General features: G+C 40.1%; 1 long non-coding RNA gene across 2 annotated transcripts in view; it reads left to right on the top strand.

Annotated features, from left to right (window-relative positions):
* Nucleotides 1-16,953: 16,953 nt before the first annotated feature.
* LOC137159709 (uncharacterized) overlaps nucleotides 16,954-27,746 on the top strand; it is a 151,041-nt gene continuing 140,248 nt past the window's right edge. The window contains exon 1 of one of the 2 annotated variants that reach the window (XR_010921707.1): nucleotides 16,954-16,987. This is a non-coding gene — a long non-coding RNA (uncharacterized lncRNA). The remainder of the gene's footprint in view (nucleotides 16,988-27,746) is intronic. The other variant, XR_010921708.1, reaches the window with a different exon arrangement.

Raw genomic sequence — 27,746 nt, 5'->3', positions numbered from 1 at the left:
AATTTCTGCAGGACAACTAGAGCAACACTTAAAAACATTCCACATTACCAGATAAATATACCGTTCATTTTCACAAATGGAGTCTGTTTCAATTCTCAGCTGTTGGATGATGATTTGACTCGGAGCAAAGGCAGCATAATTGGGTAACAGCTGAAATGTGCTTCATTTGAGAAGGGCTGAAAGATCCATTGCTGGATTTCCAGTAGTGTGAATTACAATTCCAATAATATCAGAAGCAACTAATTCTATTCTTTAGAAGTGAAGACATAAAAGAAGTTTTAGGTTTTCTTATTTCAAGCTTTAATTGAGATCTAGGTTATAACTCATTTTCATCCCTGAATGGGTGGTAAAAACATACACAGCAGGTAATTCACACTACCTCAAAAACTGTTGGTGCTGTAAGAAGACTAATCAGGGTAAGCTTCCAGTAGCAAATTATCAGCTACAAATTAAAATCTTGCCTCATGTCTGCTGTAAGCAACCTTTTTTCCCCCCACCAACACACACATGTCAATATTAGTAACTGTTGGATTACTGCAGGATATGAAGATTAGGGCTTTCTCCTTTGCTGCACTAAAGATGGCACCAGAAGAGTGAGAAATGAATAGCTGTTCCAGACTATGTTAAATTTGGGAAAGAAAATATGAAGCTGTCTTAAGTTGTGTTTTGTTTTGTTTTTTTTTGTTTTTTTTTGTTGGTTTTTGTTTTTTGTTTTTTTACCATTCAGAATTATGTATTACACTTTTAAAAACCTGTTTGAATTTTGAAGTTGTGAGACAAACTGACAAAGGCAGGAATCTTTATCAATTAATATTTATTTCCTTTAATTTAAAATGGACCTCTCCAGGGCCGGTTGTGAGGGGCAGTATGCTCCTTCCTCCCCCTCCCGCATTCTGAATCTCACAGCCTATGTCTCAAATGAGCTGTTTCCCAGTGATCGGGTCCACCTGCTCTTCCTCTCTCTGCAGAAAGTGACTTAACTCCATCCACCACACAAGCCCCTCCCTCTCCCTATGGGCAGATTGTCAATAGATTGCACTCCTTTGCCAAGCGCCTTAGTGCCTTGGAAACCGGCTAACCAGCCTGCCTCTACCTCCAGCAATGCCCCACCCAGAGATAACATGAAGCTCCACCTCTCCTGGGACTATGCCATTGGTTTTATTTCCCCCCCGGGACCTTAATCTTTAATCCTCCCCTTGCACCTATCATAGCATTCAAGTCTGCACTAAAGTTCAATGTTAAAGGAAAACTTTAGCCCTCATTCACACCAGTGAGGGGAGGCAATGTGGAGGAGAAGACACAGAGGTCTGGCTTGAGGAGCGTGTGCCAGGTATAACATGCAATTTCATCGTTTTGTTGTTTTACAACACAGCCTCAATGTCCACATTTTTAGGTACATTTCCTCTCTCTCTTTCATCAGGGCCTTTAGATTTTTAATGAAAAATTTCAAATAAAGTTAATCAATATAACGTGTCCTGTATATTGTTATGGTGGGAGTCACTAGATGGCACTATTACACATAGTTTGGCTAGTTGTTTTTCTTAGTATGTAAGCAGCTTACAGCCTTTGAAGAAATCCTTGTATTGTTAGTTTTGTAATGTCATTGTGGAGGGGAGGAGGGGAGGGAGAAGGGAGAGCTGTTGCTTACAGCAAGAGAGTTTACTCTCTGCTTTAGTCCCTCCACCTAGAGTCAATTCAGAGTGTGAATTGGTTTAATGGAAACAGGGACTGGTATTTGGGCTGAGATTTCTGAGAGAAGAGAGTGCCTGCATGCTGTTTCTGACCATCCCTGTTCATGGATTGATGTACATTGTGTGAATAAATAAATTAAAATAAGAAAATAACCTGGCTCTGTGTCACTAATGGTCAGTTAATCATTTTATTTCTGATTCATATAGGCCTTGATTCAATAAAGCACTTAAGCATATGCCAAATGGAGCCATATACTATAGCATGGAATTATAGTCTTGTAGGTCAGGAAGGGACTTTGAGAAGTCTTCTAGTCCAGTCCCCTGCATTCAAGGCAGGACTAAGTATTATCTAGACTGTTCCTGACAGGGGTTTGTCTAACCTGCTCTTTAAAATCTCCAGTGATGGAGATTCCAAAACCTTGCTACGCAATTTATTCCAGTGCTTAACCACCCTGACAGTTAGGGAGTTTTTCCTAATGTCCAACCTAAACCACCCTTGCTGCAATTTAAACCCAATGCTTCTTGTCCTACTCTCAGACACTAAAAAAAATTTTTTTTCTCCCTCTTCCTTGTAACAATCATTATGTACTTGAAAACTGTTATCATGTCCCCCGTCAGTCTTCTTTTCTTACATCTGTAAGCAGGAAGTGCCAGAGATCTGATGAGATTTCCAGCCAAATTTAGCAGATCAAAGAGGTTCATCTAGTTTAGATCAGGTGCTGATAAGCCTCTGAATTTCACTTCTGTTAAGGAGGTTTGTCAATCTTTACTGAGTATGAAAGAGAAGAAATGTCCAAATTGGTCATCTTATATTTGGGTTCCAGGGAATCCCAAGCAACCAAAGAACCCTGCAATGTCTGAGTTTTATTATCAAGGTTCCTGACTGTTCCCCATGAGAGTTAAGTTGTACATGAATGCTCATTAAATCCACTAAGATAACTGTTTGATGTGTTACTCAATAGATGAAACATAAAACTGTTCTTTAAAAATCAGTTAAATTGCTTGGAGGAACAACAAATTCATACATCAGCCCATTCTTTATGTTCTAAAGTGCAATTTACAGGGCTAAACTAAAGCAAATGTCATACCTTTAATTTTGTAAAAAGTTATGTACAAGTCTATTATTCAAAATAATCACATAACTGGGAAATTCACTGAACAGCTACCTTTCTGCTCAGCAGGGTGCCATTTTATAGACTTTAAAATTCACTAAGTTCAAGCGGCTTTCGTTCTCAATAATACATGTGCTAAATATGTCACATTAAAAGTGCTTTTGGCATGTAAATGATCCGTTTTCACATAGAAATGCTTTTAGAAGAATCCAAGCTCACTTTTTGGGAAATTATAAGTGCATTGAATTTCATTGTCCTATAGAATCATGCAGAGTTGATCGAAGTGAACTACAATGACAAACCAACCCTTGTCAGCCCTTATACTTATCTATCATTTGAACTGTCAGAAGTATATATAGTTCCATTGGCTCCTACATATTTTCTACTCAGTTCAGGAAAATAAAATTTGGTGTGTGTATGGGGAAGGGGAGGGGAGGTCTTTTCTAGGCCTAAGTGTTAGCAAGCAGTTCTGTGGATAAAAAGTTAACATTTCACTACAAGACTCATGGTTACATGTTAAACTGATTTCCCAAGCGTGTTAATTTTTCCTTAGAACTCGGCAGAACTTCTACCATTGCTTTAATGCTGGAAGATAAGGCAAATGTTTTACAGGTGATTTAGGGTGCTTATCCTCCGAAGAATGAATTCTTATGCATAATATGAACAAAACTGTAGGCATAATCCCTGTCTCTCCCTGCTTCAGTATTCCAATGCATACTGAGCAGATCCTCCATACTAAGAATATTGCAGAGTGAGATTCTTTCATGATAACTTATAAATTGATTGTACCTGTTCCCTTTCTCTGTAACTCCATGCAGAGGAACTTGATGTCAACTGTATCCTGTTTTAAATATCTTTTGTGCTTTCTTATTATAATAGTACGGCAACTTGAATGCTGTTTGGAAGTCATTACATTGTTTTTCCAGTTAGCTATAATAAAGTACATGGTGCTTGGGTTTCACTAGAGGCTTGTTTAAGAAAACCAATTGTCAATAATACTTGATTCTTTCTTTAAATACAGAAACAAAATTTCTGGGATGCCAACAACAAATGGAAAGGATTGGTAGCAGGAAAGGAAAAGACAAAGGATAGTGAACATTATTACAATTATATATTAGCCCTGGTCTACATTAGGAAATTAGGCTGGTCTAACTATGTTGCTCAGGGGGTGTAAAGAAAGCCACATACCTGAATGATGCAGTTAAACTGACCTAACCACTGGTGTAGACAGTGCTAGGTCAATGGGAGAATTCTCCCGTTGATCTAGCTACTGCCTCATGAGGAGGTGGGTTACCTACGCTGATGGGTCAGTCCCTCCCATTGGCATAGGTAGTGTATTTGCTGAAGCACTGCAGTGGTATAGCTGTATTAGTGCAGCTGCGCCACTGCTTTCTAAGTGGAGACAAGCCCTTAGTATCTTCTAGGGGTATCCGATAACCTTTCTTATCTTGGACCATATCAAAACATTAGATAGAAAGCATTTTTGTTCCTCCTATTGGACAGGTGACTACGTTTCCAATCCAGGAAATTTAGGATTTTCCACACTGTTATGTGGTTTTTAATGGCCAAGTCCCAGCCCCATTTTCCCAGGTGCCCAAGACCCAGAAGGAAGGGAAATGCAGTGCTTTCACTGCAGGAAGGTTTGAAGAGGAGGCCATCTTGAGGAGCAGGGCGATGGTCAGTGGGTCCACACACAGCACGAATACACTTTGGCATGTGTGATGGGGTGTCCACACCACACTCTCCCTGAAGGGGTTAATGGTGGCCAGATAGATCAATTAACCTATTAGGCTGAGGGCTGATTAGAAAGCCCTAATTAGAGGAAACTCACCTGTGCGGGAACAGATGTGGCTTCTATAAAGCCAGGGAGTTGATAGCAGGAAGGGGGCTACAGGGAGAGCATCTGTAGTCACTCCCTGGGAGAAGGGAGGCATGTTTGCGGGCTCTAGAGACAACTAGTCCATGGTTGCTTCCTGGAAGGAGAGAGTAGAGAGGCTGGCAAAGCCCAGAGAGCAGGGAGTGCTAGGGTAGGAAGCAGTCCAGAGAGTAGGCAACTAGGTTGGAGACTGAACAGACATTGGGCTGAAACCTGGAGCAGAGGGCAGGCCTGGGTTCCCCTACACACCACTAGGGAAGTGGCACTGGTGGGGCTGTGAACTGGAAGACTCCCTGGGTGACTGTGGGAGTGACAGAGACTTTGAAGGAATATCCCTGGAAGGGGGAATGCTAAGTGACCTGGCCAGAGGGACAAGTCACGAAGAGGACATTGTGGTTCCTAGAGCAAGAGAGAGGCTGGAGAAAGAGAGAGATGGCATGATGGCGTCAACCTCATGAGCAAATGCACAGAGCTGCCAGGAGGAGGTGCCAGCCTAGCGGTGAGTGGAGCACCCTGTGACAGCATGGCTCCAAAATCTATATGGAAGGAGAATTTCATAAGCCCGCAGACACTATTCCTGGCCATAAATTGTTGTATCAGCCAGAACTCAGTGTCCCATGTCCTGTCTCTGAGCTGAGAAGGAGTCTAGTGTCCTCTTTTCCCAGTAAGCCATATCAGGCTTGATTCCACACTGCCAACATAAGAAGACAGGGTTTCCACTCCAAAGAACATACTGCATAAATAGACATACTGTATAAATAGACAACCATAGATTAAGAGTGGAGGGAACGTAGTATAACAGAGTAAAAGCAAAGGACTGAGTGCTTGTATTTGGCACACATCTTCTTTTACTCTACATGTTTTTACATTCATTTATTTTGTGTATGTTTATATTGTAAGCTATGTATCTCTCTCATTAGGAGTCTATCTAAAACTGAAGTAATCTAGACTAAGAGTCTAGTAATAGCTGAGAGTACAAATCCTCCACAATAGAGACGTGCTCGTTATCAACAGTGATCAGCTTACTCAAAGAAATTTGTCCCTGGAGAAATTATTTGTCAAGTCATCATGTGGGCTGTCCATTCTGCTGTAGTTTGGTGATGTGTTTGCTTGAGATTCGGTTTTTGTTTTATGCACTCAGTGTTCTCAGGTAAGCCTTTTCAGAGTATCTCGCCAAGCTTCAGACTGCTGGATTTCTTCATGTGTTTTTGACTGATGTGGAGAAGTGTTACATTTCATTGCTACAGACAGGGTAAAGTGGGGAGTGGGAGCTAGGGGAAGACGTTGGGGGGGCCAACCGAGTGGGGGTGCAGTGAGGGAAGATCTGGGGATCTGGGGTAAAACAGGGGTGTGAAAGATGGGGTATTGTCCAGCTGCGGAGTGGGGTAGTATTTAGGGGGCCAGTATTTACCAGAGAACATGATACCAAGTGCTTCTTTCTGGCTCCTGTCCTGTGGGCCTGGCTGTGTTCAGCTTCCTGCTCTGGCTTTGCGACCTGGTGCATGGAGTTCCACTCAGGTTTGCAGCCCCACTTGCTCAAATTTGGCTCAGCTGTCACCCCGCTCCGTCATCACAACAGAGGGAAAGCTGGGCCAAACCTGAATGGCGCTGAGACCCCATGTACCAGAATACAATGCCCAGAATAAGGAGCCAAGCCAAGCCCAGCCTGCCCCACAACACTTTGATGCATTCTGGGTTGAATTGATGCAATTTTGGGTTGTGACCCACAGGCTGAAAAACCCTGGAAAGACCTAAACTCAAATATCCCGAAATGGGGTAAAAAATTCCATAAAGTGGCAGCCTTATATATTCATTCTTCATATATTCATAAACAAATGTAGCTGTGCCGCTTTTCATGGGCACAAGGTATTTTCTATACTCCCATATGGAAAAGCCATATAGAATGTAATAGCAATGCAACTAATAGCATTCTACAGAAATTATTCTAAAATCCTGAAGTGTCTAGCAGAGAATATTTTTCTATAGTTTTTTTTAACCCTTTGATAGAATTCTGTAGCATGGATAGAGTTCCCTATTAAATGCTCTGTGGCAGCTGGGTAATTTAAGAACATAAGAATGGCCATACTGGGTCAGACCAATGGTCCATCTAACTCAGTATTCTGTCCTCCAATAGTGGCCAATGTTAAGTTGCTTCAGAGAGAATGAGCAGAACAGGTAATCATCAAGTGATAAATCCTATTGCCCATTCCCAGCTTCTGGCAATCCCTGCCCATCCTGACTAATAGCCATTGATGGACCATGAATTTATCTAGTTCTTTTCTGAACCCCTGTTATAGTCTTGGCCTTCACAACATTCTCTGGCAAGAAGTTCCACAGGTTGACTGTGAGTTGTGTGAAGAAATACTTCCTTTTGTTCGTTTTCAACTTGCTGCCTATTAATTTCATTTGGTGACCCCTAATTTTTGTGTAATGAAAAGGAGTAAATAACACTTCCTTATTTACTTTCTCCACACCAGTCATGATTTTATAGCCCTCTATCATATCCCCCCTTAGTTGTCTCTTTTCCAAGATGAAAAGCCTCAGTCTTATTAACCTCTCCTCATATGGAAGCTTTTCCATACCACTAATCATTTTTGTTGCCCTTTTCTGTACCTTTTACAATTCCAATACAGGGAATTGAGATGGGGCAACCAGATCTGCATGCAGTATTCAAGATGTGGGTGTACCATGTATTTGTAAAGAGGCAATATATATATTGTCTCATTATCTATCTCTTTCCTAATGATTCCTAACATTCTCTTAGCTTTTTTGTCTGCTGCTGCACATTGAGTGGATGTTTTCAGAGAACTATTCAATATGACTCCGAGATTTTTCTTCAGAGGTAACAGCTAATTTAGACCCCATCATTTTTATGTATAGTTGGGATTATGTTTTCCAATGTGCATTACTTTCCATTTACCAATACAATTTATAGAAATTTAATCATTTTCTAATACATTTTAGAGGATTTCAATAATCAATGCACAGAATCCTCCTAGATGCAGAGTCAGAAGGAAGCACAATGCATACTGCACTTGATTTTATACCTTGTTGGGCTAATTCGGTGATCTAAATGTGTAGTCAACATCCAGAGACAACATGGGGATTTGTGACACACAGGCTATATGTCCACAGAACATTAATTATACTCATTCATTAGCTTTTCATTGGAATAGATGTAGCACTGATAATATCATTTTTTTATAACTTCCCCAAGTGTAATTTAATGCAAAAATTGTAAAAGGTATTAATTCTGTGTAAATTATGTGCCCTCCATTTGGTGTTTGCCAGCTCCTGCATTGAGCCTCTAGGCCTAAGGGGTCCTACCCTGTGGACTACAACAACAGTGGCTACCAGAGCTCTCTGAAACTATTTCCCAGCATTCTTGGCATCAGTAATGGACACAGACTGGACTAGAAACTGCTGCTGAGGCTAATAGGGAGGCTTCTGTGTGGGGTGACTGAAGAGGAACAGAAGAGCTCAGGGAATCTCTGATTAACTCCACCTGCACACAAAGGGAGTCTTTGCACTGCTATGGGATCTAGTGCATGGGTCAGGCAGGTCCAGCCCCACAGAGACCAGCATCCAGACTTGCAGAGAGCCAGCCTGCCTACTCAGAGCCAACTGAGACAACCACAGGGACATAGGATTTTGTTGGTGAACCCCAGGTCTATGGAAAAAGGGAGAACTGAAGTGCTTGCAAACTGGGCTTCTTCTTTGATACCTTCTGTCTCTTTTGCAGCAGGAAAGGTGAATGGATTTAGCAGAGCAAGCTGAATCCTTGGGGAAAACAGGGAGAGTTAACCCTGAGTTATGTGGCCCATAAACCCCGCACTAGGCCCACCTAAAATGCATGGAATGGGGAGGAGGGACAGATGTGCCCCTTTCTGATGTTACATTTTAATAAATCTGTGGGCAGCCAATTAAAATCTATCCTCGGGACTATCTTCATTCACGTTCAAGACCTGATCAAGTCCTGAATGTCTTTTATCTACCATCTGTGAAGCACAGTTCAGAAGGAAATTTATAAATCACAGAAGGCTCTGCCAACAGATATAGATTGTTCAAGATACTGTAGATCTGAAGATCTTAAAGCTGAAATCATTCCAGTAGAGATACTCTAGTATTACTGTAAGTGACAGCACCAGAACCTCTTAGCTGAATTCTAGGCTTATCGTGTATATTTGGATAGACATATTCCTATATGTTACTGACAAAACGCTAGATAGCTGTGCCTTTTGAGCGAACTGCAAGAACAAAGTAGGAGTCTTTGTATTTACTGTGTTACCGGGCAGATGCATGGTAATGAAAAATAATGTTGATGAATGTACAGCAAGAGCCAAGTCATGTAAGAGGTATACACTTAACAGAACTAAAGAGAGAGAGAACTTCAAAACAGTTTTAAGGCACTGTGTCTATGTCACAGTAAAATACCCGCAACTGGGCCACGTCAGCTGATTCAGGCTGCAGGGCTATAAAATTGCAGAGTAGACATTCGGGCTGAGGCTGGAGCCAGGGTTGTCACCCTCCCCCCTCACAAGTTCTCTGAGCCCAGTCTTCAGTCAGAGTCTAAACATCTACACTGTAATTTTATACCCCAGAAGCCTAAGCCCCACAAGTCTGAGTCAGCTGACAGGGGCCAGCCATGAGTGTTTTATTGCACTAGAGACATACCCTCGAGATATTTTCTATAAATCTTTTCTCTCTGTAGAGACAGTGAACAAAACTCAGAGAAGCGCTAATATTTTCCATCAGTGGCATATGATGGTATCACACTTTCCTCGTTGTCAAGAGTAGCTTTTTAATAATGTAGGGGATAGTTTGAGAGAATTAATTGAATTGATGGTGTTGCTGACCTTATGAAACAGAATATTCTAGCTCTGCTGATGTGTCTGAAGATCTTAATTGGATATAAACAATTTCCTTTCCATGCAAAAAATTGCCAGCCCTTCAGTGAATTACAGAAATCTTTATCTTAGATTTTTTTTCTGCTCCAAAAGTTATAATGTACCTGAATGTAACTTGATTTCTCTTAGGCCCCTATATTTTAATTGTTCTCAGCTGCTCCTTTCAATGGAGAAATAGATCTAAAAACAGCTTATGTCAAACTATCATTTTAGACACTACTTGTCAAGGACTCATTAGCTAATGAACTTTCTCGTTGTTCTTTATTTACAGGATACATCCACCAAAAAAATTTGAATGGCAGGATTGGACAAGTACAAGCACAAGTGACATGAGCTATCAATTGGACAAATCGTTCACCTGAATTTTACAAAAGGTTGCAAAAACCAGTGCCTGAAAAGGTGTTTTTAAAAGAGTTCTAAAAGACAGATGGGTCTAGATAAGGTTGAGTTGAGTTGAGTTTTGCACTTAAAGAAGGGATTCAACCTCTTCTTTATGTCTGAAGAATACAGCGTATCCTCCCCAAACCCACAGCACTTGCTCTTTGGACACAGAATGCATTTTCTGAGAATTTACGATTTGGTTAGGAATGCTGCTGACAATAGTGTTGGTGTTTCCATAGCTGGCACTCTTCCACTGGCTCATTTCAAATACTCTAATAAAGTGTTAGGTGGCACTATGACACTGGAAAAGGAGGGCTGAATCCTCATAACTCAGGGGAATCCCTAAGTGGTACAAAGCCAGCATAACTGGCTCTATGCCATCCATTCCCCCACTCTGTTTAGGGGCTTGGAATGTCTGGGAGTGGATGTGCCAGGACAGAGGGGGGCAGGGTAGAGTGCCATGGACTCTACCACATGCTCAGACAACACAGCAGCAGAGCCGTCCCTAGGGTACTGCGACCGCCCCAGCTCCCGTGCTTTGGGGGCTCCCTCACTTTGGGGGCTCCCATGCTTTAGAGGGCCCCGTGCTTTGGGGGGCCCCACTCTTCGACATCATAAGAGTTGTCAAGCTCTGCCCTAAGAAATCGCAGAAGTACATCGAAAAAACACGACCAAACCCACCTAATTTGTTTTACTGCAACAAAGATGGCGGATTTTGCATTTCTGGCTCCAGTCATGTGGCGCTGGAAGCCAGAAATTCAGGAAGCGACCTGGCCCAAAACACATGAAAATGACCTGTGATACTAAGGGGGGCCCCACACAGTGTGATTTGCTCCAGGCCCAGCACTACCCTAGGGATGGCGCTGCACAGCAGTTAAATTTACTTACAATATAAGTTCTCTGGGATGTGGACCCTTTTTTTGTTATGTGTTTGTACAGCACTTGGCACAATGGGATCTTGGGCCGTGACTGGAGCTACTAGGTGCTTCTGCAATACAGATAACACAACTAGTACTAATAACAGTGGCTGGCTGCGGTCAATGTTACTTAGAGTAGTTTTTTGGTGCACAGTTGCTCCAGGACCTCAAATTTAGAGCCACCTTTCCGCTCCATTGTTGTCTCAGCTGCACTGAATGCAAACTCAGCATACTGCAGGATTGAGCCTATTGTCTTTCAGATCACATGTAAAAATAGGGTCTCAAACACTTGCATTTATTAAACATCCGATGGCTGTTTTTGTAATAGTAGGGTTGTCAATCTCTGTGTCCTGTCGCAGTTCAAATCTGGGTACTTGTTATATTCTGCCTTCCCAAATTTTTCTTGAAGTTTCAATTGGATATTTATACTTCTTCACTTCCTGTTTTAAGCTGTTGAACAGTGTTTTTGCAGGCTGGAAATAAATACGAGACACTGTGAAAACTCAGCCCACAAATTTTTAACATGTTGGCAATTTTTGCATTTTAAAGTTACCCATTTTGTTCTTGCAGAGTTTGCAAATGAGGAAACACATGTATTTTTAAATAGGTCAGAATGTGAAAAAGATTAGGCAATGTTTTTACCTAATGTACAAAAAATCCTGCTAGATTAGTAAATGTTTTGAAGGTACCCAGCCATTTTTCCGGTGCTTCTATTTTGAAATACATTATTTGCCTGCTTTCTTTTTGCTACTTGCTGCATAATGACATCTGCTGGAAGAGGAAGAGGTCACTAATAAAAAGGTGTTAGCAACTGAGATAGAAATTGAAATCCAATCTGGACAAACGTATGTTCCAATCTCTACCAGTTACTGCCTGGAAGTGCCATGTGCAGTAGATAGATGGGAAGGTGAAAAGAGTGTAAAGAAGTGGTACCTAAAACATGTGGAAAAGTGATATTTAAAATTAGTAGATAAAGAGGATATGTTCTACAGGCTGGGATTCTGAGTAAGTTTTCACTGAGCAGTATTCATCAAGAGTGGGGAAAAATGGAGACTTTATCTACCAGCTTTACATTTTAGCCTTCAAATACACAGGTCATCGCTTCTGAGCAAGGTTACAGCATTAAAATTAATGAATATTTATTTGTATTCTAATAGAACCTAGAACCCCACCAAGGTTGGGACCACATTGTGCTGTACAAACATATAGCTCCTGCCCCAAAGTGCTTGCAACCTAAGTAGACAAGACGGACAAACAGTGGACAGAAGGAAGCATTGTTATCCCCATGTTACATATGGGAGCTAAGATACAGAGAGATTGAGTGACAGCCCAAGGTTATACAAGATGTGTGTGGCAAGACAGGAATTGAACCAAGATCTCTAAGTCCCCCGTTAGTGCCTTAGACATAAGATCACTTGCCCATCCCCACCCCCATGCTTCCTTCCTAGTTAGGGGCTGAAGAGAACTGTTATCTTATTTTCCTGGTCATAACAATAATGTGGCTACAGTGCAGGGGAAGAGCAGGAAAAGGCTACAATACCTGTATGCACTCTAAGAGGGAAAGAAATTAATTAGAATGACCACAGAGAGAAATGTAGCAAGAGCCTTTTTTGAGTAGTTATTAGGAAAGTATAGGGATAGAAGGATACTAGCTCTTGTAGTCCATCTAGGGTTCACTGTGTCTACATAAATGTCCCAAAATGTTCTTTGCTTTCTTTTTTGCTTTTTCTTCCTAGCACTGTGCTGAATTCACAGTATTTTACTAATTACATTATATGCATCATTCTTCTGTCGCCTCTCAGAATACAGTATATTTCCTTTTCATGTTTTCAGCCCGAGCTTCATTACCTCTCTGTTGAACTCCATAATAGTGATCAGGGAATCATAAAATATTCACAGTTCAGCTTCAGTTTGGATATGCTCTCCCAAAAAAAAAAGTATCCAAATTTTATCTAATCTAGTCAAATGTTGTAATTTTTTTTTCAGATTGACCCCAGTCACCTTTGATCTTCAAGGGGAACCCCAAACCTCTCTTTCATGCCTATATCTTCTCGTAATGTTTTCAGGGGAGACTCAATGGCCATGTGTCCCTCTCTTCAAGAAGCTATTTCTTGTGGGTGCGAAGGTCTGGGGCTATCTTCAGCTCTGGCAGCTCACACATGACAGGCACGGCTTTTGGTATCCCACATTATAAAAGGGACAAATCCTGATGCCAGCACCCATATGCTGAGGAAATGCACAGAGGAAACCTCCCCATTAGGCCACAGAATAGCTCCAGAGCTATCTGTGGAGGCTACATCAGATCAGTGGCTGACATAGCCCACACGGCACATGCTGTGGCCTCCTCACCATAAAGAGCTGAAGCATTTGGTAAGTAGGGGATCTCCCGGCACAATCATGTCATGCCTCCACCCCTCCCTGTGCAGTAACACACAAGGAGCTGTGCACTGGGCTCTGTACATGTCCCCCACATATAGCACCCCCCCTTACATGGTAGAATTTTACCCCTTCTGCTGCACTCGGCCTTCAGTGACCACAGGAGGACTGGGTTAGTTTTGCCACGCAGAGGTCAGGGTCACGCTTTGTCTGAGACAAACAAATAGCTTGAAAAAGTCAGTGTAACTCTTCTTGTGGTGAACTAAGTTCTATGCCCAGTGACCAAAGGGTGTTTCCAGAGTCACTTAACACTGCTCTGGCTTCACACTATCAATCAATATTAACAGTTCTTTTAAGTTAATACTATTTATTGAAAAAATCAGCAATATACAAATAAAATGGAATTCCTGGTTACCAAAAAAGCAGATAGAGTGGAGCTTAAGATAAAACATTAAAGGTCAAAAATACACAGAAGAACAATAAACATCTCAGTGATACACAAGAAACAGTATAAAGAACAGAATATATACTGTACTACCATTAGAAGAGTAGTAAACATCACAGATGTATTAGTCAAGTGGGATCATGGTTTATGACTGGATTTGCCTTGAGATAGGCTTATATCTCACTCTATCTGTGTAATATATTGTTGTTTTTAATATTTTTATTTACAGCAATTGAAATTAATATTTAATAAAACAATTAAACACTTCGTCTCCTTTTTGATAAGAAGTCATGATTTAAAAAAAAAAAAAAACACCGAGACAAAGGCCCATCACTAATAGTTCATCTTTGTGGGAACACATTGCTTTCAATAATAATTCAGGCCTGATGTCAAAATAGTAAATAGGGAAACAAGGATTCACAGTACTTGGATTTTTCTTATATTGCTTTCATTGTTACCATATACTCTGTGCCAATGAAACAGCTGATAGATTATGATTCCTAGAATTATATAATTTATAATGATTCCTTTAAGAGTGACTTTTTTCCATTAGGGTGTTGCACAGACATATTTCATTTCTCATTTTTTGGTTTCTACAATGCCTTGGGATTGAGGGGTTCAATGAGGCTGAAACCTGGATGCCTCCATTTTGTACTTCCCTTTCTGTTCTTTATCTGTCCCTTATAGCTATGCTCTTTCCCTAAGGTCTTTTGTTTCTCTTCAAAAAACAACCAAAAAAATACAACCCTTCCCCTCAAACTCAGAACTAAGTAAGGAGTGAGGGGTAGGGGAGAAAATTAAACCTCTACACCCATGATTAGGAAGTTTCTGAAACACCTACTTAAACAATGCTAAATACTGCTAACCCTCAACTTCACACAGCTGGCTGTGTTTAAAGAGCTGCAGGAAATGATTCAGCACCTAACCTATGCCAGGCATTTCCAAAGGGCAAACGATGGAAAGTCTTTCAGAGTTGAAGGTGCATCTCTACAGGACTTGGGTGGCACAGCAATTCCATAAACCAGCCTTAATCTGTCTACTTTAGGAACCACCTGAAAGTAATTTAAGTCAGTTATAAGTGACAAAAATGCCTTCTCAGGAAACCAGTCTAAATTTAGAAAGGAAATAAACTTAGGTCATCTCAGGCTGCTTACTAGCGTGATATGACAATCCTCCTTATTTTGCAGACCTCACATAGAAAAGGAAACAACAGAAGATTAACAAGGGTGGTAGCTACCAGTTGGAGCCAAGAAAATATTGTTTACAATAAACAATCCAGATTTTTCATGTGTGCTTTGTAAATGACGCAGATGGATACTTAACCTCCAATCAAGAGGTTTAACCTTTAAAATGTGAGGCATGAAGTTAGTCAGACCTTATCAGCCCTTTCCTAACTGGTCAACAAAGATGCCAACAGAAGCATTCTTTATTTAGTGTTTGCTTTGAGGGCTCTTTTTAACCTTCAAACATTAAAGAAATAAGTAGCCAGCATTAAAGATAAGAATAGATCTTTTCTCTTTTTAATTTTGATGAACATCACCTTAAATCAACAATTGTTTATGTTATAAAACCAGATATGCCAGGGCAGATTTGGAGTCCATTATCAGTATTCCTTCCCAATGAGACAGTATGTTTGGAGGAATATAGTACTTGACAGTCCTTTGCAAGTGTAGAAGTCCATTTTTCTCCAACCCTACCATGCTTTCACCTGAATATAAAAAAGAATTGTCATTTCACAACTGTAGGTTTCTCAACAAAGTCAAAAAAATCATTTTTAATATCTGTAGGGGAAAAGGTTTTGAAGGATAACAAGTGGGAGAAGAAGGTGAGATAATTGAAAGAGTTGCAGACAATTCTTGAATTAAATGTTATCTTTTTGTTTGTTAGCTATCAATGGGCCCCAGTATTATGAATTTTAAAACACTCTGTAAGTGGACACATGATGTAGATTCTTGTTAAACATTACCAGTCTTACCAACTTAGCCCATAATCTTTCAATAAGCTCTACTTGACTGCGTGCATTGATTCCAATGGAGCTCCCTGTGTCTATTTAAAAAAAATCAAATCAAATGTGACTCCCAATTATTTTCCATAAACAGGGACATGTTGCTTTAGAGAGCTAGAACTCTGACCTATATGTTTCACCAGTTCCTTGTAATCCAGTTAGAATAAACATGTGCAGTGAAAAAAGTGTATCAAGAAGGTTCAGTCAAGTTAAATTAAACAAAGGCAAAAATCAACCTAAACAAATGGTGATTTTTAATAAGAATGTGTTCTTTAAATGAAGTGCCATTTACCTCATTTTTGTCTTTCAGGCATTAATAACTCAGCATACTAAAATTATTAATTGCTAAATTGTAGAAATAAAAATTAGTGGTAATTAATAACAGTGCACTTACTGCAGCAGAAACAGGAAATTACCATTAATTTCTCAATATCAAAATTCGCACTTTATTACACTCCATTAGTGTTTTCTCTTAGTCTTCTCAGCATTTCTTAAATATACCATTCTTCAGAGAAATTTATAATGGGCCAAATTAATACCTGCTCCAACCCCACCAAAAGCCAATGGCATTACACCGTGGATGAATGTGGCACAGTGTATTTTCACCAATAATTGCTAGGCATAGTTTAATCGTTGTAGTGATACAACTTTTACTCAGCTGCTCAGTTTTTGGTCTATTAATTATTAGTAACTGGAAATATAATTTAAACAGGAGTTAATTAACCTGTAACATATCTGTGTACATTTCCTGCTAAGAGAGCCCTATGTAATAATAATTAAAAAAAACAAAACCTCTACAATATTGTAGTATGTGGTTTCAGCAAAAAAATATTGCTATGCAAGTGAAGGCACAGAGTATGTAGGTTTTACAGGTAAAACTGGATTAGTTATGCAAATACTGTCTGCACTGTGAATGTTTTAACCGGAGTGCATTTAAAGTTTATACATCAGGAAAAGATGATGAAGGGGAGTTGCCAATATTTTAGGCCAGATTCTGCAATGAAAAACAGATACTTTAATAATAATAATATTGAGTTCTTATACTGTTATGATATAGTGATTGAATGCAATACACAAAAGCAGTCTCTTCCTCACAATCATTTTTCTTTCTGATTATATTGCCATTACTAACTCTCTCTAGTGCAAAGTTGCCTTCTTATATGCCTTCCCTGTCTGCTTTTCTGGATCTGGACCTTTAAATTTGGTGAAATCAAGCAACTGCAGCCCTATGGTGGCCATTTTGCAACTGTCTGCTGCATCTCCTTTCTTGCTAGCTGGTAAGTACTATTAACTCTTGTTATAGGTTTGTTTGGCTTCTTCATTTCCTTTCTTATTTCTGAGAGGGTGGCATAATCTCCTTTTTGAAGCACCTACAATTATTTTTAACTAACTTCTCATAGCACAGGTTCATGCAGTTGTTATATAAGTGAATTTTACACAAAGGGAAGCTGGGGCAGATGTTAAGAGCTACACTTTCAAAAGTGGGTCTAGTTTTGGATGCTTCAGTCTTAGGGCACCTACTTGCCACCATCATGGGCATGATTTTGTCAGAAGTGTTTAGCACTTCCAACTCCTTTGGAAGCTACTAGGATCGGAAGGTGCAAATTATGTCCTGTGTGTCTGAAGTCTGCCATCCAAAATCAGAGACCCCTTTTGACAATGTTGAGCCCACCTCCTGCTTTTTAGAGGTGCTAACCACCCACCATTCCGGCCTATTTCATTTGCATTTAGATGCGTTCACATCGCTGAAAATCAGCCTCTAAATAGCTCAAATTAAATCCCTGTAATCATAGTACTCCTTTAGAAATGTACCCCTAAATCGTTTTGCCTGAGGCTGTGACAAAACTGTGCTCTCTGCAATCGGGGTTGTAATTGCAGTGTGTGTAGACATACCTAAGCCAGCTTTAATCTAACTAGCTCACATACCCATAGCAGTTAAATTGGGGCAGCATAGGTTTCAGCACAGGCTGTGCAAGCCCACCCCGGACCCTGAGTAATTACTTGGGCAGCAAATTTGCACTGATGTCTGTGCTGCCACAGCTTCACTGCTTTCAGCACTTGAACTAGCTAGATTAAAGCTAGCTTGGGTAACTCCACAGGTACTGCAATCGCAGCCCCCTGATTATGGTGTAGACATATCCTTTGTCATCATCTTGTGGGAGATAGTGTTCAGCTCACTGCTCTAGGACTCCTAGTAAATTACACCCAGGCCTGTTGCTAGCCAGAAAGGCACATGTTTATAGATAGATAGATTTTGGTGGCCTTCGAGTTTCGAAGCCACCCACAGGCTGTATAGAGGGAGAAATTGAAAGCTGAGCAATAGGGTCCTCTCTCCTTTACATGCTGTATGTTGGCTTTCTGAGCAAACTGATGTGGAGGATCCCAGAGAGTCTGGGTGATATACAAAGTACTTTTATATACCTTTGCAGATCTACTAGTGCAGCTCAGAGACAGCTCTCTGTGTATAGTGTGCTGTAAGGCCTGCGGGAGGCTGCTGCTCACGTGAAGAAACTGACTGACTGAGAGTTTTGTACAATGATGATATTTTAGTTAATGTATTTTTTTTTCATCATGTGTCATATGCTCACCTGGAGTTCTGTGCATTTATACTGTAATTTGTCTGGCCCCTAATACACTGTTATTGACACATGCATTGAATGTTTTACCTGCCCAAATCTGGCTCATCCCATTTGTTTAATTATAACTGCCTGTATATTCTTGTAAGTTTTTCATCATTCTACCTTCAGCTGTAGTTGAACTACAAAACTTTGAATCAGTGTGAGCAGTGAATACTGGGGAAGAGATTATTTGATGGCTTAGCATAAAAGGTGCTGTACCATTTCTAGCATAACCTCCTGTAGTAACTTTACGCTCTCCTGTGCTATGAAAATGAACCTTATGATCACTCCGACTAAGATGGCTTTATCTCCTACTGGTGGAGCATAAGAAATACAACTTAATCAGATAGCCCTTAATCATACTGCAACTGACTGCTCTGTACTTTATCCAGATATGTTTAATAAAATAAGTAGCTATTAGGTACTCTGTCATCATTTTTCTATTTACCTGCATCTTAAGGTTGAATGACAGTTCATAGAGGTATCCGGTATACTATTCCAAAAACCTCAGATCTTGCCATGTAAAGGATAGCATTTGCTGACCCATTTTACCTTTCATAAAGGCCATTGCTTATTGGCTGCTCTTAGAGTTTTGAAAGGATATCATAGAATAAAATGTAGTGTGTGGAGCTAGATCTTAGTCTGTATCCTTGGGTATGGTGAGAAGAATTTATGGAATTAGAAATACAACATCTCTGTAAGACTGGGAATGAAGCAGGATGAATATTGCATTGTGAATCATTATTCTAAGAAAGTGGCCTTTTTTCCTCTTTGTAAATTGTCCCCAAACTACCTACAGTTTTCTAAAATGCATTTATTTGAAATTGCTCACTGAATTACTAATACTAAGCATGCTTGGTTGTAGCTTTTTTGTAAGCAGTTCATTGTGAGTATTCAGTATTTGAAATTCAAGATTCCAGCTGGCTGGTTAGTTTTGACTGCGCACACAGGTCTCATGGCATGTTTCTTCTCCTTGACTGGGTGAGGTTAGGGTCAGTTTCTAGTAACTTTCCATAAATATTCTTCATTATTCAGTTAAAATTCACAGTTTCTGCTGACAGTCCTGCCATTTAAATTGTTCACTGGGGTCTTTTGCACCACGCTCCTCTTCTTCTCCTTACACACCATGAATACTGTTTATGCTAGGCCAGATTGTACATCACTGTTCTCCTCCAAATTCCTAGTTTTCTGTGATGTCTATAAAAAAATGTGACAACAGTTAAGCTGCTGGTGCTCTGAGACCACTGCCTATTATACTGACCAATTCTGTCTCATTGTACTCCTCTGTCTTTCTGTATCTATTTGTTGTCTCTTGCTTACGCTTGATTTGGAAGCTCTTTGGGGGCAGAGATTCTTGTTTCTTCTGTGTTTGTATGGTACCTTGGAGAATGGGGTCCTGGTCTATAACTAAGGCTCCCATGGTAAAACACATAATGAATAGCTATATAGTATTCACTGAATCCCTTGTATTTTTTCCATTTCCAATAAAAACATATGCACCATCAGTTTCCCTCAGCACACTGTGACCTAAGATTGGTCTGTTGGAGCCTTTGTTTCAGGCCACAGATCATTAGAACAGGAGAGATTGTTATGCACATGTGACCTTTCACACTCATTTCCAAATATGAGGAAAGAGTGAGGCAGTAAAACATCTCCAAACCAGGCAGCTGTAAGATGATTTAGAATTTAAAGAAGTCAAGGACAATACAGAGTAGTGCTTCTGTTCTGTTTCCTGACCCATTACCCTGCTGTTTTGCTCACAATAAGTTCTTTAGCAGTGTTAGCTCCAATTATTTCTAAAGTTTAACCATCTCAAGGAGATGCAGTAACGTAAAGTAGTTACATCAGTGGTAAGATGGAATATATAAAAAATTGTGGCCTGGGGAGTACATGGCACTACCCATCTAAACAAGGGGAAGAAGACACCGTTTCTGTTTTTGTTGAGAGAGGCACAAATTTCACTAGCCAGCATTTCTCCAAGCCTCTTGGTGCAGCCTCTGAGGTTGTCATGTGTGTGATTTAACAAGGCATCTGTTCAGTCTCTGCACGTCCTGAAGGAATTTGCTCAGGAACATTCATATTATGGTCAGTGTTTCAAAGCCCTCACTACTGTGTGGAATATTAACGCAACAAAGCCATATTCTGGCCTTACTGTTTATTTCTTTATTTGTATCGCTGTAGCAGTTCAGGCCCAGATTGAGGCCCTAATGTACAATGCACACATTGTGTTGTTACTGCCCAGGTAGCTTACAAATCTAAATGCAGGATGAGAGACAACAAGTGAATAAACAAACAACTGAGGTGCGGAGGCCAAGGTAAAATTGAAATGAGCATATCTGGTATAGGAAGCACCAGTACCTTCACACGCACTGCTGAGTCTATCCTGCTTAGACAGATGGAAATCCAGGTTAACTTTATTTTGACTCCACAAATTTACATCAGTGATATAGAGGTCAGAATCTGGCCCTAAGGATCTTATATAAGGATTTCCTCTCTGTAGCTGCAGTACATGAAAAAATAGCACCATGTGGAAAAAAATGTTCATCTTAAGGTGCCATTTCCGTATGCTAAACAACTCAGCTCTTTAACACCTACTCATTTTTTCCATATATGTTACCCACTCATCTCTGTAAATACTTATACAGTTCCCCCTCACTGTTGTATCTGAGCCTCTGGACCATTGGTTAGCAAAAATTTCATTTTGAAACTTCAAGCTACATTCAGTTTACAGGAGCAGAATAAGAAACAAAGACAAATTTTTGAAAAGAAAAGAAAATCCTTTCTGTGGCTAAAATTTTATCTCCTTAGATTCTGCCCAAAGCAACATTTTATGACTGAGTTATAAACCCTTGTGTAAATAGGGGTTTATAATGGAAATATTGACACAGGCTGAATTCTAGAGATGTGAATTTTTCTGCTATGAGTGTGTGACTTATTGATGGAGAAACTTCCAGGCATCATTTAGATCCATTCTTGTATTTTATCTTAATAAAGAGAACAATTAAGAGAATTTCAACTGTTTTGAGCAGTTTGAGTAGGATTTTTCTGGTCCAAAATTCATCAGTGGCAGTTTGGGTTTATCTTAGGGTAGAATTTGGCTCCTTGTCTTTCAGTAAGGGAACCTATTGAGCATGATTTCCTGACTTTGTTAAATTTGAGGTGGACACTGCGCTTATTCACAGAGAAATGTGTAATATTAAGTCTCGGTGATATGAATGTTTGTATCTGCATTAATATCTTTACTTGTTTCCATTCTTTTAACTGTTCAGATTAAGTTGAATGATGAGTACTGAAGAAATACCAGGCACTATTTTGGCTTTTCCTTAATAAAATGCATAAGAGCTGCCATATTGGGGCAGATCAATGGTCCATCTAGCACAGTATCCTGTCTTCTGATAGTGGCCAATGCCAGGTGCTTCAGAGGGAATGAACATAACAGGTAATAATCAAGTGATAAATCCCTTTGCTCATTCCCAGCTTCTAGCAAATAGCAATCCAGGCCCATCCTAGCTAATAGTCATTGATGGACCTATCCTCCATGAACTTAACTAGTTCATTTTTGAACCCTGTTCTAGTCTTGGCCATCCTCTGGCAAGGAGTTTCACAGGTTGACTGTGCGTTGTGTGAAGAAACATTTCCTTTTGTTTGTTTTAAACCTGCTGCCTCTTAATTTCATTTTGTGACCCCCTAGTTCTTGTGTAATGAGGAGTCAATAACACTTCCTTATTTACTTTCTCCACACTTTCTTTATCATATCCCCCCTCAGTCGTCTCTTTTCCAAACTGGAAAGTCCCAGCCTTATTAATCTCGCCTCATATGGAAGCTTTTCCATATTCCTAATTAATTTTGTTGCCCTTTTCTGTACCTTTTCCAATTCCCATATATCTTTTTTTTAGATGGGGCGACCAGATCTGCAAACAGTATTCAAGATATGGGAATACTATGGATTTATAAAGAGGCAATACAATATTTTCTGTCTTATTATCTATCCCTTTCCTAATGATTCCTAACATTCTGTAGCTATTTTTGACTGCTGCTGCCCATTCAGTGGATGTTTCCAGAGAACTATCTGCACCATTTTTGATTAAGAGAAAAAAAGTTTTCAAGGCGTGATAAAGATCAAACATCTGTCTTAAGCAGCTTCCAGATGCTGTCCAGAATACTTCCTTGTACCTGTGCACCCTGACAAAGCTAAAACATTAAATTAACACCTGTACCACCAAGAACAATAGCTGCAGCAATGCATCCTTGTCAGTCTGTACTCAAATATTTATAGATAAAACAAACACAGTAGGCAATTGGTGTTCTTCTTATAGCATGCATAACTCAGTTTTCACTTTAGTTGTTGGACTGTGAGAACACTGTGCAGAGCATGTGTGTAACACTATCCATTATCTCTTAGGATTGGAGTTTAGTTTTGCTGGGAATTGCATGCTTTGCAATGATGAAAACCAAAGAGTTCAGGCAACTGTTTGTGCAGTTCGTATATGCTGATTCAAGCACTAATTATGCAGTTGTTATGCATGCAAACTTTACATTATTTATATTATTTTATTATCATGCCAAATCCAGGAGTCCATGCTCAGTTTCTACTCAGACTTTAGGGTTTGGCCCACTGTTGAAAGCTGACAGTGTTCTCAAAGACTTTGACTTCAGTGTAATACATCCATGTTTCTTGCCCCTTAAATAATTGTACAGTGTGAGCTAAGTTTAAACCAATGTAGAGTGTACACAGACAAGTTGCATCAGTTTCACTACATCAATGCACCATCACACCTTTAGTTAAACTGGCACAACTTCTGTGTATGTGCCAGACCTAAATCCCCGATCCTTCAATGATTTTCATATGCAAGGGCCTTTACCAGTATGGGATCCCACTGATATCTTTGGGGCTTTGGTGGGGGATGGGGTCCCTATGTGGAGTGTGTTGCAGGATCAGGACTGAAAATATTCATTTTCCTGTTCTTAAACTCATGTTATCATTTTAGAGCCTGTTACCTGTCAGCTCTGTGTTCTTGGGGAACCAGGGCACAGTACCCAGCCTGTCTGGACCTGTCTGGGGACCTTCCCCCTCTTTCCCCCTTCCCCTCTCCCCCAGCCTGCGCTTGAACCAGAGCTGATCAGAAGAAAGACTTACAAAAAGCAATGAAAAGGCAATGAAAGATGTACCAAAACCCCTCTGGACAAGGGTGACAGGATTAAGGTAACTCCCCTAGCCTCATCAACATCGAAGATGGAACAAGAAAACATCTCTATTAACATACCAAATCGAGAATCAAGCTTCAAGGCAGGGACCACACTGAACTCTGGGAGTCTGGGATCAGGGAAGCACAGCATGATGGGAGATCTCTGCTCCAGATGTTAATGAACCCACACCTACACACACCCAGCTCAGCAGTTGTCAGATCAATTCAAGTCATAGATCCTTTACTGATATCCAGAACACTGAATCTGCCTGATTGCATTGTGAGCTCCATCGAAGGAACACTGCCCATAGCCAGGAATGATCAGTTCCTATTGCCAAGCCTGAACGAAACAACTTGGGTATACTCCCTTGAGTCATCGTTTACCCATAAACAAACCTGGTGTTCTCCCTTGAGCCGTTGTTTCTTCCCTACAAAAACCTCTACCCAAGTTCAAACCTCTGTTCTGATGCCTGCATCCAAAAGCAGCATTGGTTCCACTGGGACTTCACCTTTTTCTGACTGATTGTGTTGGGGGCTCTGCCTGTCTCCTGGGAACCTTTGACCAGTACAAGCTGTGCTGAGTGGTGAGACAACACCAGCCCTCCCCTCTCTCCCCCTCCCTTTCACTCTCCCTCTCTCTTGTGTTAAGCCCACTTTTTCCCTTCAGACCTAACTTGATATCTCTTTCTTAGTCCAGGTATAACTTTCTAAACCTGACTTTGTAATCAAACTTGGGCTAAATTTCCCCAATACCCCAATTGAAACCGTGTAAAATGTAACTGTTTGGTTGTTTTTCTCTCCTTGTATGGCTATTACTATGAGTACCATAAATTTTATATACTTGGCAATAAAATAACTTTTATAATCAAGCTAGTTGCCAGACTCTCTCCAAACTTTGATTACTCTTGCGTGTTCTTGGCTTCCCTATTTTGCGCTGCAGCAACGTTTTTCCTACCTAAGCTAAAGATCCCTGTAGCGCCCCAAAAGCCTGTGGGGTTTGCTCATCAAGGGAGTTACTACTAGAACAACTGTAGAGTGAGAATGAGGACAGCAATGCACTAAACCTGTGGCATATAAGGGTGGCAGCTTAGCAGCGCTGATCTGCCCCACCTGTGGAGTCCAGGGGCATATAAGGGTGACAGCTTAAAAGTGCTGTTCTGACCCAGCCTGCTCAGAAGTTCCAGAGGGGTAGCCATGTTAGTCTGTATACAGCAAAAACAATGAGAATCCTGTAGCACCTTAAAGACTAACAAATTTCTGCAGGCATAAGCTTTCATGGGCTGCAACCCACTTCGTCAGATGCATGAAATGGAAATAACAGATAAGAGGTATATATATGTCTGCTCAGACACACTTCGTTAATCTGTGAATGTGTGTGTGTGAGAATGTGGGTGTTTATTTGAATCTGGGGCTGGAGGAACCCAGCTCTGGAAAACTTAGGTCCTACAGGGTAGCTCCATTGGGAGGAGACTTGCAGAAGGGGGAAGTAAAGCGCCATATGAAAACACAAGTGACACAAGCAGTACATTAATAGAATTAAAAAACCCCTTCTCCACCCCGAGGAAAGTAACCTTAAGAAATGAGCGTACCCCCAGGGGATGGGCAAATCTGGTAACAAGCCCACATAGCTCTGTTACAGAGAACTGGACTCTATGCTGGCACAGGCATCATCAGAATTGCTAAGAAAGTTCCAGTTGCAGAATATATGGTGGGTGATGCAAAGAGCACAACTTTATTTTCACATTTCATGCTGAGTTTGCAGTGCTGACACTTAGAAAAAGCATCTTTTTATTTGTAAATTGAACAAATTTTACCTGGAAATCAGCAAGAGATGATAAACATGGAACTCCCAGTATCATTTGCACATAGTCACTTTTCGGAATAGAAAAGTGCATTTCTTAAGTGCATTGATTTATGAAGATGTCTGGACAGTACAGTTCTGACTGCTGATGGGTGCTAATTTACTTTTAAGGGACAAACTCACCTATTAACAATGGTTTAAGATACTCTGTTACCCATGTATAATACAAAAGCAATAAAAGCAGTCAAGTAATAAAATATTAGATTTTTCACAGTGGGGAACAAATATATGGAGCTTGGGTTTCACAGCTTCTGTGTTACAATCATGTTTTGGTTTTTTTACCAGCTTTTATTAAACTTTGTTCAGTCATTTTAAAAAAAATCAAGTAGGCACAGAGAAACAGAACAATATAATAAGTAAAAAGCTGAAGTGTTGGTACTTACTTTGTGCGCACACCATAAGGAGTCTATCCTGTTATTTCTTGGACCAGTTCTCTCTAATACAGGGGAAGTGGTAACAATGCCCCTCTAAGTTTACATACACATTGCAAAAGCAGCAATAGTTGTCACAGATATCTGAAATGGCAACAGACCCATGCACAGATTCCCCATGCAGGTTATTCCCACCAGAAGCATATTGCAGGATCCACTAACTGTGTCAGAACTGGTCTTGGAAGGTTTAGATTATTATCGGTAAGTGTCGGTAAATATCGATTTCACCGTATACAGACACAAACTGCTGAAAAAGTATTCCCATCAATAATAATTGAAATGTACAGTTAGGCAAAGTAAGAAAAATGCTGCTTGAGAACTTATTAGTGTTTGATTTAAGGATATTTACTTTGTATATTTTGATGTGATGTTGACGATTTATATGTTAACAGTTATAAAGTTTTAACTTTTGTCATTAAATAATTATCTTACCCTCTATTATCTGACCCCCCTCCATAATTTCCTACAATTGTGAAAATGCAAAGTGATTAAAAAAAATGGAGGAAAAGCTTTAAACCCATTATTTTGTGCAACTGTGTAAATTTAAATTGATATAAATCAGGGGAAAAATGCTTTAAAAGAAATATCAATATTCATTGAAATTAGATTAAAAAAATCAAATTGTCAAACCTAATCATAACCAGTGGAATTAGACACACAAAAGGCCAGTGTTCCCGGGAGGGACTGTTGTTGAGAGGACACTAGCGGCACAGGGAATGCAGGGAGTGAGGCTGGAAGCAACTCAGCCCCATGAACAGAGCAGTGCAAAGAGTTAAATGAAGTTTTATTTGTTCAACCTCACCTGCGTTCAGCATCACTCTTTGTGAATGGAACAAACATTGACCGTAGAAATGTGAGCATTAGATTGAATGGAGATACTGGGCATAGGCCCATAAACAAATTGACTGAAGCCTTAGTTCACTTTTTACACTGTTTTGTATTGCATGAGATGTTACAAGAATGATATGCATTTTTTGCTATTTTCACAGTAAATCAGGACAAAGCTATGCACCAGAGAAGTTATTGTAACTGTGATACATTCCAGCAATTTAGAGTTTATTTGCCTGCAAACTTCCAGTTAAATGGGTTCAGTGTGAACTCCTAATAGGAGACAGAATACTGTCAGGATAAGCAAACTGTAACTTCCATGGTATAAAGTGCTTAAAATTGAAGAAAGCACATGCTGATGTCTGAAAGCCACCAGCTGGCACAATAAAAATGTGGTCATTTTTTTAACATTTTATCATAAAGAAACACTAAACAGCTAAGACTGAGATTTTACTTATCTGTTATTTATTATTTCGATTACAGTAGTGCCTAGAGAGTCCAGCTGAGATGGGAGCCCATTGTGCTAGGCACTATGCCAGAATAATAATGGATGGTCCTAGCCCCAAAAAGCTTGCAGTCAAAATAGCTTGCAGACAAGGGGAAGTGACTTGCTCAAGGTCACCCATTGAGCCAGTGGCAGAACTAGAAAGATGACTTGGGAGTCATTATTCCTGTGCCCTGTTTGTTAGATCATCCTCCCTCTGAACAAATCTACCTTATCTGGATCCCTCTGAACTGACTTTTGTCCTCTGTATTTTCTCTTGCTCTAACCTTCACTTTTCCTCTTTCCCATGTCTCATTTTCTCTGCTTCCTCGCCCTAGTTCTCCTTTTCCCTTTTAGTCTTTTCCCCCTTTCCCTGTCACTCCAACCAGATGTCTACACTAGTCATTGTCTGTGGATTATTTGAAGTAATCAAAGTTGCTTGCTAGTTGTTCAGTCATGGGTCAGTGGAGAAACATATTTTAAAAGTCTGAATAGAACTGGAGGCTGTTTTTGAGTAATGAAGTTTATAACAATGTAGTTTCCTGTGCTCTCATTTTTAAACATCTCTTAAACGATTTAATCTCTTATCTTCAGTGTGTTCAGGCATGTCCTTTTCATTGAAGTATGC

The sequence above is a fragment of the Emydura macquarii genome, unplaced genomic scaffold (assembly GCF_026122565.2).
Source record: "Emydura macquarii macquarii isolate MOO-44397 ecotype Brisbane River unplaced genomic scaffold, CSIRO-AGI_Emac_v2 contig_1876, whole genome shotgun sequence".
NCBI lineage: Eukaryota > Metazoa > Chordata > Testudines > Chelidae > Emydura > Emydura macquarii.
Note: the sequence above shows the minus strand (reverse complement) of the source record. Positions and strands in the feature narration are given on the sequence as shown.